At 43.4% G+C, this 19672-nt stretch overlaps 1 long non-coding RNA gene across 1 annotated transcript; it reads right to left on the reverse strand.

Moving 5' to 3' along the window:
• Positions 1–17071: 17071 nt before the first annotated feature.
• LOC120660791 lies at positions 17072–18207 on the reverse strand. Its single transcript, XR_005669740.1, has 2 exons — positions 17495–18207; positions 17072–17386 (listed from the first exon to the last, which is right to left on the reverse strand). It is a non-coding gene; the product is annotated as an uncharacterized LOC120660791 (long non-coding RNA).
• Positions 18208–19672: the final 1465 nt, after the last annotated feature.

Here is a 19672-nt window from a genome sequence, read left to right on the forward strand (position 1 = left end):
CTTCAACGCTGAGTGGCAGACCGTCCTCCATGTCAGCTTGCTCGAGTGGAGCGAGGAACCACCTTTGATTTTGAGCACTGTGTAGAGTGCGAAACAGCGAGGCAGCTGTGGCCTGTGGGCTCTGGCCGGCCGGCCGGAAATGAGGCGGAAAGCTCCAGGGAATGCAATGCAAGATAGATGCATGCGGTTCCCACTTTCTAGCTAGGAGGCTAGGAGCTAGCTGTGTGCATTGTAGATGTGATGTGATGTGATGACCGTGTGTAGTTTCCTTCAGACGCATGCTGGAGCATGCATGAGTACATAAATACTGTACGTGATTCGATCGAGATACTACTCTTTCAAAGGCTTTGGCCGGATACATGCATATGCATTATTGTGACTAGTCTATATCAACCCGTTTTTTATAATGAGGGACGTGTGTAATTTAGATATACTAGTCTATCAAACCGTGATCCCACACGGGCTAGTTAAAAATATCTAATAATTATCTATCTCACACTTTTTTTAACTCATTAAATATTCTTATCTAGTACTGTAAAAATACATATCTATCATTATGTAAATGTAATAAATGTGATAGGTTTAGTTTCTAACTTTGTATCACACATCCACATGTGTTTGATATGTATTCAATTCAACACTTTGTTTGAGCTATGTGACCAGCATGAAATTAAAATTGGCATTTTTATCTCTTCTCTTATACATGAATATATGGTGACACACACATTATGCTTTGTATTTTATATAAATATTAACATAAATATTATATTAATAATAATAGACATAGTACTTTAGAATTTTATATTGATGCGGGTTCATATTTTATTATAATAATATAATTTTAATTCAGATTTTGGATTTATTTGAAATTTTTATTATGGTATCATTAGATAATATGTATAAAAATTTAAGGGGTTATTTGATATTATTTTATAATGGCATAAGTAGGTAATTTACATGAATATTAGGGGGTTACTTTAGATTATTTTTTATAATGACAGAGGTGGGTAATTTAGATACATATTTAGGGGGTTATTTTAGTCTATTTTCATAATGGCAAAGGTGGGTAATTTGTTAGAAAAAAATAACAGATCCAATGGCTATTATGATTAGAGTTGCCAAATTGATGGCCTTGTGTTTCTGATTTTTTGTGAGAATTTGTAGGTTTTCTCTATTTTTTTATACTGTCCACCTAGGATCCTAGTGACTTCACTGAAGGCTTCAAAAGAAGCCTCCAATTAGTAATAGTAAGATGTGTAGGATGTTACTTTAGTCTATTTTCATAATGGCATAGGTGAGTAATTTGTTAGAAAAAGATAACAGATCTAATGGCTATTATAGTTAGAGTTTGCTGAATTGATGGCCAGATGTTTCTGATTTATATAAGAATTTGTAGAATTTTTCTATTTTTTTAGACTGCCCACCTGAAATCCTAGGTGGCATTACCTGGAGGCTTTAAAAGGAGTCTCCAATTAGTAATAGTAAGATGGGTATTGAGTACTAACGCATGCATGAATTTGGCCGGATGCATTTTGTAGAGAAATTTTACAATGATTGAAAAAATAAAAGCCGTCCATCTCATGGAATTGTACAGTGATCAAGATAGAAAGTACCTGAAAGTACATAGACTAAAGTATCTGGTGGAACGAAAATGTGGGACCAAGTACTAAAAAGAGAGAGAGGCCGAATACTAATTTAATTTAATTTTGTAAATACTCCATAGATCAACGGCCACAAAAAGTTCAACGCAAAAGTATCTAAAAGTACCTATTGGTACTTTACAGTTATTGTAACGAAGCTCTGCATTATAAACATTAATATATATTTTCTATAATTTAGTCAAACATAAAAAAAATTGTTTCAGGACAAACCTGCTGACGTGGGATGCTGGCCCCGTCTGCTTCCTGTTGTCCTTCACATCCCATCAGGTGTGTGGCACCGATTAAGAGTATTAAATATTGATTTACTATAAAATTGCATAAGTCAAGGTTAATTCGTGAGATGAATCAATTAAACTTAATTAGTCCATAATTTGCCCATGTTGTGCTACAGTAAACATATGCCAATGACAGCTTAATTATGTTTAATACAGATTCGCCTCATGAATTAGCTCCGGCTTGTGCATTTAGTATTATAATTAGCTCATGTTTAGTCCTCTTTTGTTTCCAAACATCCAATGTGATTCGAACTGAAAATTAGTCCTGGATCCAAACACCCCTGAATTACTCGGAGAAGGGAGCTGTGTACTGCAAGATGTTTGCTGCCTGGAAATGAGGTGGAAAGCCCGAGGAAACACGGAAGAAGGCTCCTGCCTTCTGGTACACAGTACCTCGCTCCTAGGACGCCACTGACCGGGCAGAGACAGGGGATGAGATGGCCGCCTGTGAAGGCGCCGGAAATGGCGCGCCACCGCGGATTAAGGGTTAGATGATCCGACGGCTCAGATAAGTCCGGCTGGAAGCGGGGAGCTGAGTTGGGCCGGTTTGGCAGCCCAACCATCCGCTGCTGGGCTCCGAGCCTAGACGGGTAGAGTGGGGTGGCGGCGCGGTTGGGCCGCCTCGATGGCCTGCCTGTCGGTTTTTGGGCTATTAGCCCAATTAAGTTTAGGCCCCGATTTTATTCTTTTATGCATTTCTGAGTTTAATTTTTAGTGTATTTAAGTTTAAATTCATATGAGCATTTAGTGAATTTATTTTGAGCATATTTAACACTGAAAATTATGAGAATTTTGTGAGTTGCTATTCTGAGTAAATGAAACTAACGTGAATTTTATTCAGAATTGTTTTAGTTTATTTTGAGCATTTATTTAATTTCTGACCAATGTTGTTATTAAATAATTGCCATGAGATGTTTAGTTTAAATTTAAGTTTATTTTTCTTCTGCCCAACAGTGATGCAAAATTAAGTTTCCGCTGCGTTCTTTATGCTATTCAAAGTTTATTCATAAGTTATTTAGTTCCTTTATTTGCTACTGCCCAACGGTGTTGTAAATTGCTTTAAGTTATGTTTTATTCTGGCCAACGCTGATTAATTCATTAATTCATTATGTTGTCATTACTAATTAAACTCTATTTATTTCTCTTATACTCAGATCCCACTCCCGCCAGTATCATTACTTATGTCAATGATGTGGAGAAACTGTCAGGCGATAATAAGTTCGCAAAGTGGAGCCGTGAGATCGAGCTGATTTTGGTCATGATGGATAAGAATCATTCCATGAGAGACCGAGCTCCTGTAGCACAAGTTGCACAAGGGACTGATGACACCACCCTTGCTGAGCGCACTGCTGCTTATGAGAAGGAAAAGGAGCGTTGGGAGCGCTCTGACAGAGTTGCCCTCATGGTCATGGATTTGACCATCAGTCCCACTATCAGGGGAGCTCTTGAGAAGGAGCCTAAGAGTGCTAAGAGCTTCATGACGAGCATTGAGGAGTACTTTAAGGGATCTACAAAGTCCAATGCAAGTACCATCTTGTCCCAGCTCATGTCCGCTAAGTACAATGGACAAGGTAATGTTAGGGAGCACATTATGGGGATGGTGGACATCCGGGATAAGCTTAAGGACCTGGATTACCCCCTTAATGATGCTACACTGCTTCACCACGTCATGATCTCCCTCCCACCAGTTTTTGAGCCTTTCAAGGTAAACTACAATGGGAGTGATAAGTAGTGGGACATAACCACACTTGTGTCTAAGTGTGCTCAAGAGGAACAAAGGCTTCGCTCACAGCACCCTGAGCTTGTTAACCATGTGAGTCAAGATGGTTCTGAGAACAAGAATAAGAGGGTTTTCCGCTCCAAGAAGGATAAGAAGGGTAAAAAACCCTATGATGGTCCTAAGCAAGATGGCTCTAAGCCCATCATATGTTTCCATTGTCATAAAGAGGGCCATATCACAAAGGACTGTGATCGCTTCAAGGAGTGGTGCATTAAGAATGGTAATGACGACTTAATTTCTATAGTCGATGAGTCCTTTTATGCATATTTTCCATTAAAGACTTGGTGGATTGACTCAGGTGCCACTGTTCATGTTACTAATTCCCCACAGGGCTTCTCTGGTGCGCGGACTATAAGAAGGGGGACTCGAAAGATCTGAGTCGCAAACGGGGTTGAAGCAGAAGTGGTGGCCGTTGGGACTCTTCAGTTATCACTTCACAGCGGCTTCACTCTTCGTTTATTAGATGTCCTTTATGTTCCATCTATTCAGAGAAACTTGATTTCTGTTTCTAAGTTAGATCGAGATGGATATTCGTGCACTTTTGGGAACAATAGATGTGTAATAAGTTGTGATGGTGATACAGTTTGTTATGCACCTTTACATGATGAGCTTTATTTATTGTCCTTAAATAATATCTCTGTGATGAATGTAAGCAAAATCAACCATAAGCGCAAGAGAGGTAATAATGAGACTTCGTCAAAATTATGGCACTCACATTTAGGCCATATTTCGAAGGGGAGAATGGAGTGTCTCATTATAGAAGAGATACTCCCTAAATTAGACTACTCTGACTTAGATCAATGCGTTGATTGTATTAAGGGAAAATTTGCAAAACAAATTAAAAAGGATGGAGCTAAGCGCAGTTCAGGATTACTAGAGTTAATTCACACTGACATCTGCGGTCCATTTAATGTAAGATCAGTGGATGGGTTTAGTTATTTCATTACATTCACTGATGATTTCTCCTGTTATGGTTATATTTACCCTATAAGAGAAAAGTCTGAAGCACTTGATAAGTTTAAAATCTTCAAAGCTGAAGTAGAAAATCAGCATGAGTTGAAGATTAAAGTGGTAAGATCAGACAGAGGTTGCGAATATTATGGGAGACATGCCACATATGGACAAATCCCCGGTCCCTTTGCTAAGTTCCTACAAGAAAATGGAATAGTAACTCAGTATTCCACTCCTGGTGAACCTCAGCAAAATAGAGTAGCTGAGAGAAGAAACCGCACTATAATGAACATGATGCGTAGTATGCTCAGCAACTCTACATTGCCAGTGAGCTTATGGATGGAAGCGCTAAAGACTGCCGCACACATAAGCAACCGTGTTCCTAGTAAGTCAGTCCCTAAGACTCCTTATGAGCTCTGGACGGGTAGGAAACCCAGTATGAATTATATGCATGTTTGGGGTTGTGCAGCAGAGGCGAAATTATTTAATCCATCCCTTGGAAAATTAGATCTTAAGACAGAAAGCTGCTACTTCATTGGCTATTCGAAAAAATCAAAGGGATACAAATTTTATTGTCCTAAGGGTACCACTAAGTTTGTTGAGACAAGGCATGCTGTCTTCTTAGAGAAAAATGGATGCACTGAGCCAAGACAAATTGATCTTGAGGAAATGCGTACTTATGAGACCACTCCGATGACTCAAAATTATTATGTGCCTATGACTCGTTTTACAACATCGACTCAGGTAGTTGATCCTCCAGATGTTAATGCAGAGAGAACACCTGCCATAAGTGAGCATGAGGATGTGCCTGTAAATAATGAGCATCAAAATGAAATTGTGGAAGAGCCTACTGAGGAAATACAGGATCAGAGCACTGACGGGACATCAGAGGTTCAACAAGAGCAAGTAGTTGAACCTGCTGCCATAGTGGAACCACAACCTCTAAGAAGATCGACACGAGAAAGGAAAACAGCTGTCTCAGAAGATTTCGTGTATTTAAGTGAAGGACACGATATGGGAAAGGTTGATGATCCGAACATGTTTAAGGAAGCGATGAGTAGTGAATACTCCCACAAATAAGAGCTGAAATCCATGAGCACAAATAAGGTTTGGGACTTGGTAGAAATTCCTGATGGAGCTAAGAAAGTAGGCTGTAAATGGGTCTATAAAACTAAGTATGACTCCAAAGGGAAAATCGAACGGTTCAAAGCAAGACTTGTGGCTAAGGGATTCACACAGAGAGAAGGAATCGATTATACAGAAACCTTCTCGCCTGTCTCAAAGAAAGACTCGTTCAGAATCGTTATGGCCCTAGTAGCACATTTTGATCTCGAGTTATATCAGATGGACGTTAAGACTGTGTTCCTTAATGGTGATTTGCAAGAGAGTGTATACATGGCGTAACCGGAAGGTTTCGTTATGGAAGGCAAAGAACAGTTAGGATGCAAACTAAAGAAATCCATTTATGGATTAAAACAAGCGTCTTGACAATGGTACCTTAAGTTTGATGAAGTAATTAAGAAATTAGGCTTCATTGAAAATGTAGTGGACAATTGCATATACATTAAGATCAAGGGGAGCTCTTTTATCATTCTCGTGCTTTACGTGGATGACATCCAATTAGCAAGCAGTGATAAAAACTTGTTGTATGAGACAAAAGGATTTCTGTCGGTACCCCGCGACTGGGGTACCCACTCCTACTGTGACAAGGCTAATACAAGCGTAGTTATCTGTAACTACGCCCCAAGGACCTGAGTAGCCAGACCCCTGTGGTCGGACTCCGTCTCACCGGGCAAACGGCCTCGGACCGACTCCACCGCGCGGGGATGGATCCGGTGAGGCCACGTGTCCCAGAGGTGGAGATGCTCAGGGCCTTCAGCCGTGGATTCGGACCCCCACAGTCGGGTCCGGGACCTCCACGTGCCCATCCGGACCCCCAGCCGGGTCCGGGACTTCCACGTGCCCATCCGGACCCCCGCGAGCCCTCGGCTCAACACTCCGCTCGGGAGGGGTCCGGAGCCGCCACGTGTCCCACAGACGTGGGCGCGGGCGCTAGCCTTCCTCTGGAAGCATCCCCGCCACGTGTCCCACAGACACGGGCCGGGGGATAAGCCTTCCGCTGGAAGCTCCCTCAACCACCCGTATTTAATGCGGGTAGTGGAGGCATGCTCTGCAGCCGCCGCAGAGGCGTGACAGGCCACACTGTAGGCCGCGATTTACCGAGGCGGGCTCTGGGACCACACTGTTGGTCGCATATTACCAAGGTGCACAGTGCAGCCGCAGGCGCCGCACGCGTGGTGTACATTAGTCTGCCGCAGTAAATGCATACGACGGCACGGCCCTTTCATCATACCGCCTACGCCGCAAGCTACACGACCCGTTCAGCTACGCGGCAGGTTAAGGCAAGCTACGCCGCAAGCTATGCCCTGGCGCCATTTCGATAAGACAGGGCATGGCAATGCCGGACGGAAGATTCCCAAAGGCAAAGCAAGGAAATCCAGGAATAAGATCTCCATCGCCTGCAACGCCATAATGTCTGTACAATATGTTATTTTATACTACATCGCTGGGGCCATCTGTCGGGGACCCAACGGCTATGTACACTCCTCCCTTGAGATATAAAAGGGAGGAGTATGTAAGGCCAAGCCAAGGGCAGACACAACACTAGCTAGAACCACTCTCGAGCAACCTCTTGTGAGGACAAGCAATACAACACATAGTGGATGTAGGGTATTACGCTCCGGCGGCCCGAACCACTCTAAATCTTCTGTGTTCATCGTGTTCTTGCATCTAGATCGGACTAATCCTAGCGACCCCCCGAGTACTCACCCTTTGGGTTTAGGCGGATGCACTATGCCACCCCGCTGTGGGTTTGTACACCACGACATTCGCACCATGGGATGCTTGGCAGATTTCAGTCTAATCCAGGTATGGACCACTGGAAAGCGGTTAAGAAAGTTCTGCTTCATTTGCAGGGCACTAAGGAATGCATGCTCACATATAAGAGAACTGAGAATTTAGAAGTAGTTGGCTATTCAGATGCCGACTTTGCAGGATGTGTTGACACTAAGAAGTCGACATCAGGTTATGTCTTCACACTTGCGAATGGAGAGATTTCATGGAAAAGTTCCAAACAATTGCTTACAGCAGCATCGACGATGCAAGCTGAGTTTGTGGCATGTTATGAGGCCATAGGGCAAGCTGTGTGGCTTAAGGGTTTTATTCCCAGACTAAGAGTGGTAGACAGCATAAGTAATCCACTAAGATTATACTGCGATAATAAAGCTGCAGTTTTCTATGCTAACAACAATAAATCGAGTGGCGCTGCCAAGCACATCGAGATTAAATATTTTGTTGTGAAGGATAGAATCCAAGATCATACAATTGAGTTAGAGCATATAAGCACTAAGGAAATGCTCGCGGATCCAATAACGAAAGGCTTACCTCCCAATATTTTCATGAGCTTATTGCCGGCATGGAATTATCGGATAGCCTGTGATCTTGGAAGAGTCATAAGACAACCACCTCCCATTAGTTTGAGTAGTTCTGTGCATTGTAGACAACTGTGTTGCAGTGGGATTCATTCACTATTGTAACTCACTCTTGCATAACTCTACTTTAAAGTATGGCATTAGTTATCGGCCTTTAGACCAAAGGGGAGAATGTTGGATTTTTGGTGGTCAAAAACACCGGAATTCCAGAAAATGAGAAAACGGAAAAAAAAAGAGGATAAGAACGCCGTTAGATCCCGTTCCGCGCCCTGATCGGAGGCGCAACCGTACACGTGGTTGTGGCCCCAGGTCGCCCAGCGCCATAATAAATAGTGGGGCCCGGCCTTTGGAAAGTCAGTCTAACTAAGTCCAAACCCTAGCCGCCCCACTACAACTGCCCGATCTATGGCGGTGCTGGAGCCTCCTGAAGGCCGTCGCTAACCTGTCGCCGCCGTCCCTGGGCAGTGCCGGTGGCGACCCGAAGGGAGGCGGTACCCGCGACGAACTCCTTCCACTACGTCGGGTACAACTATGTGAACGACTACGGCCCCTACGTCGCTCTCGTCCCCAACCAAGATGGCCGGAACATCTGCTACGTCTGCAATGCCACTTCTTCCGGTCTAGATCTACAACTTGTCATTTCATTTGGGTTGTGCTCATGTTGATTAGGTGTTAGATCCTGGAAATGTTTAAGTACTAAGTCATGTTTTTCCTACAAGCCGCTGGCTTCCTTTCATCTTTTGATACACAGACAGTTTTCCCTTCAAAAACTTGACTGACAAATGGATAGCGGTACGCGTCTCGGCGAAGTGGCAGCCAGATTCCACGTTTGTTATGAACTTGTCTGCACAATCTGCATAGCATTCAAACGTCTGGACAATGGAGGAACTCAGCTGATCCTTGTCTAATCCAAGCAGAGAAGAGATGGACAAATTTGCAGCACTAGCAATCCTTTGAAGGGAGGAGGAGGAACTCCTTATCAGCACTTGCCCGGCCACTTCATGGCCTTCCAGCGCCTGCAGTGTTGGAGTAATCCTAGTCGTGTCAGTAGATGATTATTGTGTGTCTGTTGGTGTTGAGTCATTGTCAGTTGCAGACTTGGAGTTGGCCGGTTAAGTGTCAGAGTCTTTTACTGTTTTTCAGGTCAGTTAGGCAGTAAATAATTCAGATATATAAATAAAAGCATAGAGTCAGAAAATGCTGCGTTGCACAGGACCAACTCTCTGTGTTCTTGGGCGCGGCGCAAGTGTCAAGCTCATCAAAGTTGAGAGTAAAGCAGCATAGGCTTACATGGAGCCTGTGATTGTTCAGCAACTCTGTGCCCTTGACGTAGGCTCTCTTGATAATCTTCCTGCGACGAAGCAGAGAAACATACGTGATTGGCATCTTCCCAGTCCTCTCTGAGCATAGAAGCCGGGAACGTGGAACGTGGCCACGTTCCTCGTTCCATGTTCCTCGTTCCGGAATGTTCCGGTTCCGGGAACAGAAACGGGAACATGGCTACTAAGCTCTTGAGGGCAAACTCCAACTGAGAGAGTGCCATCTCGAGCCTTGCCATGATGAGTGCTCAGGACACCTTGTCATCGAGCTTGTTGCTTGAGATGTACGAGGACACTCGGCTCACGCACTCCTGGGCAATGCCCGAGGACAGCGCCATCAGCAGGCCACAGTTGGTGGGAACTGATACTGATCTACCTGTGTGCCGAGCAGCCGAGCATATGTACAATGGGCACCTTATTTGTGACAAGTCGTCCGGTGATTACAATATGGTGATGGAAGCTACAAAGCTCTCTTTGCAATGCAACACAGCAAACCAGAATCCCAGCTGCATTGTCTGTTCCTGAGAAACTATGAACCCAAGATGAAGAACAGCTAGCCAGAAGATGCTGCACAGTCACAAGTGTTGTCGGAGTTGTACAATCTATATCTTACTCTGACTCGGCCAGATATATCCTTTTCACTAAATAAAGTTCGGTCTGCTAATTAATTTCTTCAGTCACCAACCTCTTCACATTTGTCAACAGTTAAAAGACAAGAATGCCACGTGTCAAGACCTCGATAGTGGGGACGCCTAAAAAACGCCAGTGCCAACACTGAACTCTATTGTTTTCTGAATAAAATGTTGTCGTGGTGACTACTGAACTCTATTGTTTTATTTAGGAGTAGTTCCATAAAAATAAATCATCCATGTATGATCTTGTTTTGAAGATTTCATCGCAAAGAACACAGTGATGCAGTCGGATTTTGATTTGGATATATAATTTTAGAAAAATAACTGTGACTTCCAGTCACATGTGTGACTCGTAATGGCCCCTCTATGATGGGCCCTGACCTGCACACTGGGTCTTTCCGGGTGTTTTTTTTATTTTTATATTTTTTCAAATCGTTTTTTATAGAAATATATTTTCGGTTATATAATTTACAGATATGTACCCCTACCGCCCTGTGCAGTCACTCTCCAGTCATCGCCCTGTCAGTTCGGTACTTCCTTCATTCCAAACGTCCTCCGGCATATTTGGCTAGTTGTCGTCTACTTTGCCGGGCTCCAACTTTAACTGTAGATCCATGGCCATGGCATGGTCAGCTAGAATCAATTTAGCTGGAGCCAGCAGCGCATGCATCCAGCGTTCTAAGAACCCAACTTTATATCTCAAAGAGCCTCTGTAAAAGGAGTACGTGATGTGATGATGACTGATGACTGTACTTGTGTGATGTTACCATCAAACAAAGAACACGGATTCGAGACGTATACTTGTAATTTTCTGATGGGTACTCATGCATGGTTTGTTTCAGGCTTCTTCCCATCTACTGTTTGAGAGGCTGATTCAGCTCTCCACCCGGTAGCGACTTTCAGGTACACAAAAGCAAACATGAATGGCAGGTAGTGCAGGCCGGGAGACGGGACTCGAGCAGTGGTCGTCGAATAATCCATCCATCGTCTACCGTGTATGCTGCGTCACCTGATTGTCCATCCGGCCATCCATGAACGAGCTGGGAAGCTCGAGGAAATGCACAGGAGGCTTCCCGTGCCAAGCTAGGATAAGACGCCACAAGGACTTCCGGGTTTCGTTCACTTGTGATGACTTGCTTTGTCCAGTCGTCGTCAGCTTTCCAGGATTCACTTCACATTATTGCATTGTTGTGCTGCCTACGCATGCAACTCGATCGGGTATCAGATTTACCTCAACCACTCGAGAGCAGTCGCATCTATCTCCGTGCAATTATACAGATCAAAGCTGACCAGCTGAGACAGTAATGAACAAGATATCCAACAGCCGGGCCCGCCTGTTGTTAGAAGCGACGGCAAACAAAATGATGAGAAATAGAAAGATCAAATCGTAGAAAGACACGAGGATTTAACGTGGAAAACCCCTCCAATGCGAAGGGTAAAAACCACGGGCGCCAGCCAGCAAGAACTTCACTATATCGGGTGTTTGTGTACAACACCTAGCGGCGGCTTACAAGAGGAATAATATGATTGATATTCACCGGTGAAGCCTATGGGTTAGATATATAGGAGAGTCATGTGGTCTCCTCAACTTCTACTAGCAATGTGGGATTAAAAGTTTGCACCACATGGGCCTTAATGGGCCAAGCCTAAATTCCAACAATCTCCCATCAGAATTTGGATCACAATATAACATACTCCACCTTGAGACAAATTCCTTCTTGTAGCATATCAAAATCATCACCTGAACACAACAAAGAACAGAACTTCTGGCGCCAAATAGCCTCTTGGGCTAAACTGTCAAACCAACTAAGCTTGAGCAAAGCTCAAACTTAGCTACAGGAACTGGTTTAGTCATCATATCAGCTGGATTATCATGAGTACTAATCTTGCATACCTTCAATTTACCTTGTGAAATAACATCACGAACATAATGGTACCTGACATCAATATGTTTTGTCCTTTCATGAAACATCTGATCTTTAGTGAGGCAAATAGCACTTTGACTGTCACAGAATAGATCAATGCAAGAATCAACTCCACACAGCTCAGCAAACAAACCTTTCAGCCAAACTGGCTCCTTGCACGCTTCAGCAATAGCCATATATTCTGCTTCTGTGGTAGACATAGCAACAACAGGCTGCAAAGTAGCCTTCCAACTCACAGCACAACTGCTAACAGTGAACACATAACCTGTGAGTAACCTGCGTCTATCCAAATCAGCAGCATAATCTGAATCCACATAACCAATGAGTCCCTGATCAGTTCTCCCAAACTTCAAACAAGAATCTGATGTTCCTCTGAGGTACCTGAAAATCCACTGAACTGCCTTCCAGTGTTCTTTACCATGATTAGACATGTATCTGCTAACCAAACTCATAGCATATGATAAATCTGGGCGAGAGCAAACCATGGCATACATCAAAGAACCAACAGCACTAGAATATGGGACTTTTGACATGTATTCAACATCCTCCTCAGAACTAGGGCACTGAGCAGCTGACAATTTAAAGTGAGGTGCAATAGGAGTACTAACTGGATTTGAATCATGCATATTGAAACGATGAAGAACCTTATTAATGTAATTATGCTGACTAAGAAATAATAAACCAGATTTTCTGTCTCTAGTAATCTCCATACCTAGAATTTTCTTAGGAACACCAAGATCCTTCATATCAAATTCACTACTCAACAATTTCTTTACTGTAGTTATTTCTTTTCTGCTCTTGGCAGCAATAAGCATGTCATCAACATATAACAACAAGTATATAGGTGATTCCTCAACAATCTTAATGTAAACACAGCTATCATATTCAGATCTTTTAAAACCATGTAACAACATAAATGAATCAAACCTCTTATACCACTGATGAGGAAACTGTTTCAAACCATACAAGGACTTCTTTAATTTACAAACATAATTCTCTTTGTTTGGTACTATGAATCCTTCTGGCTGATCCATGTAAATTTTCTCCTCAAGCTCTCCATGTAAAAATGCAGTCTTCACATCTAACTGCTCAAGCTCAAGATCATGCATAGCAATAATACTAAAGAAAGTCCGAATTGAGCTATGCTTCACAACTGGATAGAATACATCATTATAGTCAACACCAGGAATCTGACTGAAACCCTTTGCAACTAACCTTGCCTTAAATCTTAGAGGCTCACTAGAAGACAAACCCTCCTTTCTCTTGAAGACCCATTTGTAGCGAACAGTCTTCTTTTTCTCAGGCAAGCTTACAATCTCCCATGTGTCATTCTTCTCAAGAGACTGCATCTTCTCCTGCATAGCTGAGATCCACTTCTCCTTATCAACAGAATCAATGGCTTCAGAATATGTTGCTGGCTCACTAGCATTCTCCACCTGTTCAGCACAACTCAAAGCATAATAAGTCAGATTACACTCCTCAATTAAATGGTTTGGAGGTCCACAACTCCTCTTTGATCTGCGAAGAGCAATAGGTAAATCTACATCCTCCTCATGCTGCAAATCAGACTGTGAAACTGGAGGTGAGTGCTGAACAGTATCAGGAATACTATCTGAAACATCATTACCAACAACTTCATTTTCCTAGTCATCCATAAGCTCCACCTGCACACTAACTTGTGACTGTAATTTCTCAACTAAAGCATCATCTGTGGACAAACTGTCAGTAAACATCACAGATTCATTGAAAACAACACTTCTGCTCATGAAAGTCTTTCTAGTTTCAGGATTCCACAATTTATATCCTTTGACTCCCGAACCATAACCAAGAAACAGACATTTAATAGCTCTAGGCTCTAATTTTCCATTATCAACATGAGCATAAGCAGTGCAGCCAAAAACTCTCAAGTGTGAATAATCTGCAGGTATACCAGACCATACCTCAATAGAAGTCTTCTTGTTGAGTGGAATAGAAGGCGATCTGTTGATCAAATAATATGCTGTATTAGCAGCCTCAGCCCAAAAACGCTTGTTCATATGGGCATTGGACAGCATGCAACGAGCCTTCGAGATGATAGTCCTGTTCATACGCTCGGCCACACCATTCTGCTGAGGAGTGTATGGTATGGTGTGATGCCTAACAATGCCTTCTTTTCTGCAATAATCATCAAAAGCATCCGAACAGAACTCTCCACCATTATCAGTTCGAAGCACCTTGACCTTCTTCTCAGTTTGCCTTTCTATCATAACTTTCCATTCTATAAAAGCAGCAAAAGTATCATCTTTGCTTTTCAGAAAATAAGGCCAGACTCTTCTAGAGTAATCATCAATAATGGTAAGCATATAACGAGCACCACCATATGAAGGCTTACGTGAAGGACCCCACAAATCAGCATCAACATAATCAAGTGTACCTTTTGTGGTATGAACAGAGGTATTGAATTTGACCCTCTTATGCTTACCAAATACACAATACTCACAGAACTTCTTGCCACTCAGAATGCAGCCATCCAGCAGGTTTCTCTTCATCAATTCTGCCATACCGAGTTCACTCATGTGTCCAAGACGCATATGCCAAAGGTCAGTTTTACTAGGTTCAGCATTAGCAACATTAGCAGCAGAAACAGAACCATGCAAAGTACAACCTCTGAGAACATATAAATTTGAAGGATTGAGATCACCCAGCAAACATAAAAGAGAACCTTTAGATACCTTCACAACTCCACCTGAACCGGTGTATTTGAGTCCTTCTTTATCAAGTGTGCTCAACGAGATCAGATTTCTTTTCATCCCTGGTATGTGCCTTACATTCTTCAGTATGCGAATCATGCCATCATGGGTCTTGATCTGAACAGAGCCAATGCCAATAATCTCACACGGGTTATCATCTCCCATGCGCACAAAATCACCGTTCTGCAAAGACTCATAGGAACTGAACCAATCTCTATTAGTGCAGATATGAAAAGAACATGCAGAATCAAGAATCCACTCATCATGACCAGCAACACAACCAGCAAAGACAACCAAACAATCTGACTCAGAATTTTACCAGCAGAAGCAACACTAGCCTTACCATCAGATTTATTTTTCTTCTTCTCCTTATTCTGCAATTTCCAGCAATCCTCAATCATATGAGATTTCTTCTTGCAATACTTACAGAATTTCTTCTTGAGACCTTTGGACTGGGAGCGGCCTCTACTGTCATTGCTCTTGCCACGATCGTTGTTATCACTTGAGGATCTTTGCTCTGATCTGCCTCTGACATGCAAAGCGTCGCCCCTAGAGGACGAGCCATCTGTCTGCACCATGCCTTTCATCTTCTCCTTAGACTGGAGTGCCTCACAAACTTCCGCAAGGGTTAGTTCATCACGGCTTAATAGTATGATGTCACGGAAACTTGCATAAAACTTGGCAAAGAGCATAATAAAAGAAGACCTAAGTCCTCATCTTCATACTTAACCTCCATCGACCCTAGGTCAGCAACGATCTCCTTGAAGACAGATAGGTGACCCATCACCGAATCACCCTCCTGCATCTTAAGCGTGTACAGCTTCAACTTCATATGCAATTTACTGGTAAGATCCTTCGACATGCAGATCGATTCCAGTTTTAGCCACAATTCTGCAGCAGTCTTTTCCTGCAGCACTTCTTGTAGAATATTATTAGATAGATGAAGCTGAATAAGAGAAAGAGCCTTACGGTCCTTGCGCTTCTCCTCATCGGTCCACTCATCCTTCTTTTTCTTCCTGAATTTTTCCAGCGCCTCATCAAGATCATTGGTTTGCGCCAGAATAACTCTCATCTTGACTTGCCACAGCGAGAACCTTGTCTTGTAGTCCAACATCGGTAGATCATACTTCATCGACGCCATCACGAAACCCTAACTTGAAACCACGGCTCTGATACCACTTGTTAGAAGCGACAGCGAACAAAACAATGAAAAATAGAAAGATCAAACCGTAGAAAGACACGAGGATTTAACGTGGAAAACCCCTCCAATGCGAAGAGTAAAAACCACGGGCGCCAGCCAGCAAGAACTTCACTATATCGGGTGTTTGTGTACAACGCCTAGCGGCTGCTTACAAGAGGAATAATAGGATTGATATTCTCCGGTGAAGCCTATGGGTTAGATATATAGGAGAGTCATGTGGTCTCCTCAACTTCTACTAGCAATGTGGGATTAAAAGTTTGCACCACATGGGTCTTAATGGGCCAAGCCTAAATTCCAATAATCTCCCATCAGAATTTGGATCACAATATAACACCTGTCTTATACAAACGTTACTCTGTCTTATACAAAATCGTTTTTGCTTCCCATGGTCTCCGATACAAAACCGTTGCATCTCGGGTTGGCATGAGGTGCGAAGCAAACTTCCAGCTTAAGAGTTGTTTGATCTACCATATACCTGGGCATTTCTTGGGTCGGGTCGGGTTGGGTCGGGCCGAAAAAAACCCGGTAGAAAAACTCATGGCCCGAGCCCGCCCGTGGCCCGGCGAAAACCCTAAAATGTTGGCCCGAGCCCGCCCGCAGCCCGACCCGACGGCCCGCGGGCCGACCCGCTGACCCGACCCGACGGTTGCATCATAGAATACCTTCAGAAACTTTTTCATTGCATCAAGTTTTGCCCATTCTGTACATGATGGATAAAAATTTGACTTAAATGTGCTGTCCCTCTCAGATAAGTGTTCTAAAACTGGCTGAAAGTAAAGTGCAGTTTCAATCATCTTATAGATAGAATTCCAACGAACTGGTATATCAACATGCAATCTTCTTTTTGACCGGGCCGTCGGGCCGGCCCGCGGGTTTAATTTTCAGCCCGCACCCGACCCGAATTTTTCACCGGGCTGAAATCATGGCCCGGACCCGCCCGCCATGTTCCTCGGGCCGGGTCGGGTCGGGTTTTTTTCGGGCGGGTCGGTCCGGGTTCTTCGGGTCGGGCGGCCCATGCCCAGGTCTAATCTACCACGATGTTTCTACCGCCAACCTCGTCGGATGCGCTAGGCAAGTTGTACTCTAGTGCTGAGACATAACAACTCAAACCGAATAAAATAGTTTGCTCTTGGAATAAATGCGATAACTCGTCGGATGCGCTAGTCAAGTTGTACTCTAGCGGAGCAGCGAGACGTATGTGATTGGCATCTTGGCGGTCCTCTCAAGGGCAAACTCCAAGCGATAGAGTGCCATCTCGAGCCTAGCGACGATGTGCGCTCTGGATGCCCTGTCATCGAGCTTGGTTGAGATGTACGAGGACAGCCTGCTCACGCCCTCCTGAGCAAGGGCTGAAGCCACCATTTCCCCCATTAGAGAGGACACAGTACTGGTCAGAAGCTGATCTGCAGGTATCTGCTGAGACTGCAAAACAACGTACATGATATACTTTAAATTGACCTAAATAATAAGAGAGAAAATGTATTTATTTTTAAAAAAGAGAGAGAACATGCAGGTGCAGGGATTACTGACGATAGAACATGCCCCGCGATGCACCCCCACCAACTGATGGTGATCACACAGCACCTAATAATGTAGGCAGGTGTCCGCTAGCTACGGATGATGTCTGAAGATGGGATGAACGAAGCGAACAAGTGGTGAATGATATCCAGGAGGTGGCCGGTGTGGTGGTGGTTGGTTGCGTACCTCGTTCTTCTTCTTAATTACCGGTAGGGCTGTTTATATAGAGATGCAGAGATAGATGTTATTTGCTGCCCGGGAACCAAGTGGAAAGGTCGACGAAATACAGTGGGCGACGGCGTACGGCTCTCATCCTGAGCTGAGTGGCTCACCGTCCTCCAGTCACCTTTCTGAAGTAGCGATAGCGAAGCACTGTATGTGTTGTGCGAAACCGCGAGGCAGCTGTGTGTTGTGTTAACTGATTGGCCGGAAACGAGGCCGAAAGCTCCAGGAAACGCAAGAGGCCGTGGATGCATGCGGTTCCAACTTTCTAAATAGGAGGCTAGCTAGGAGCTAGCTGTGACTGTGATGTGATGACCGACTATGAACACGGATTCGAACGAGATGTGTACATGCTTGTAGCTTCCAAATCACTACTCTTTCAAATGCTTTTGGCTGGATACATGTGCATTAATTGTTGTGATGGGTACTGACGCGTGCTCTTTGCTTCTGGCTTTTTAAATGCTATTGAATAGTGCTTGCCCAGAATATATCCACGTTGTCTACCTACGACTATTAATGGCGGCTTTGCTCCCTGGCCATAGTAGTGAAGTTGTTGAGTCTTTGGTCAAAGAGAAATATAAATGAGATCATTTCATTTTTAATTTAACCAATTGTATGTCCTACAAGGTAAACTAGTTCAGTAACTCATTTAATTACATTCGTGATGAGCACCATTGATGCATCACAAAGATCATGGAAACACATGAATAATCCCATTAGCACCAATTGTACGTCCTGCAAGGTAAACTAGTTCCATTAGTTTGCAAGAATATTTTTTTTCGAAAGACCATTAGTTTGCTGGGATATAAAAGTTGACCTGCTCCGGTGAATGCACTTGCTTGTGCCACATCTGAGGCCCTGTTTAGTTGGTGAAAAATTTCCTACAATACTCATCACATAGAATCTTCGGTCACATGCATGAAGTATTAAATACAGTTAAAAAAATAATTAATTACACAGTCAAACTGATTAGCATGAAATGAATCTTTTAAACCTAATTAGTTCGTAATTAGATATTATTTGTCAAGTAACAACGAAATATACTATTGTATCAAAACCAAAACTTTTTCACCAACTAAACAGGCCCTGAATGCTACAAGCAAAGTATGCATTTCTATGATGCCTCAACGTGCACAGCTACACACACATATAGGTAGGGATGGCAACGGGTAATCCACGCGGATATAGACTTCGTTGACCTGCACCCGCGAGCCAAAATTTGTGCCCGCACCCACGCCCGCACACGAGTACAAAACGTTATCTGTAACCGCTACCCGCGGATACCTGCATGCCCGCGGGTACGCCTGTGTCTACATAAGTTTTAGGAAATTAAGCATATAATCCAATTTTAATAGCAAAAAAATTAATATATAGCAAACAAGTAAGTTCAAGACAACAAACAAAATAGTCTGGCATGATACATCAATCATCTCAAATCAAAGTCAGCACAAATTAACACCATTATTACATTAAAAAAGTTCAGTTAAACCAATCAAATTTGCAAGCTTACGGATTCAGGTATCAGATTTTTAAAACCGATAGAAGATATCCGTTGGGTTTAGAGTTGTACCGCTTCCGTGCCCGCGGGCACAAACTCAGATCCGAATCCGCGCCTACTTGATTTGGTATCCGTGGGTACGTGGATATTTTATACCCGTTGCCATCTTTATGTATAGGAGAGCTGACCTGTTTGGGCATGTCGACCGTTCTCTAGCTACTTTAAAACTGATGAAGCGTCACCTTGCGCCACACCACCCACCTATATATAATGGGCTACTATCGACTTATATCCACCCTCGGCCCATATCTCAATTAACCACAAGATGCTTGACGCCCAGTCGACCAGATGGTGCCGCAAGCTTTGATTCAAGCCACCATATCGCACTGGGAAGAGAGGGGAGGGTTTTTTTTACCCCGGGGTAGCTAGCTGGGGCAGCTGCCCCCACCTTGCTGTATGGGCAGCTCACT

Source organism: Panicum virgatum, chromosome 2K (assembly GCF_016808335.1).
Source record: "Panicum virgatum strain AP13 chromosome 2K, P.virgatum_v5, whole genome shotgun sequence".
Lineage (NCBI taxonomy): Eukaryota > Viridiplantae > Streptophyta > Magnoliopsida > Poales > Poaceae > Panicum > Panicum virgatum.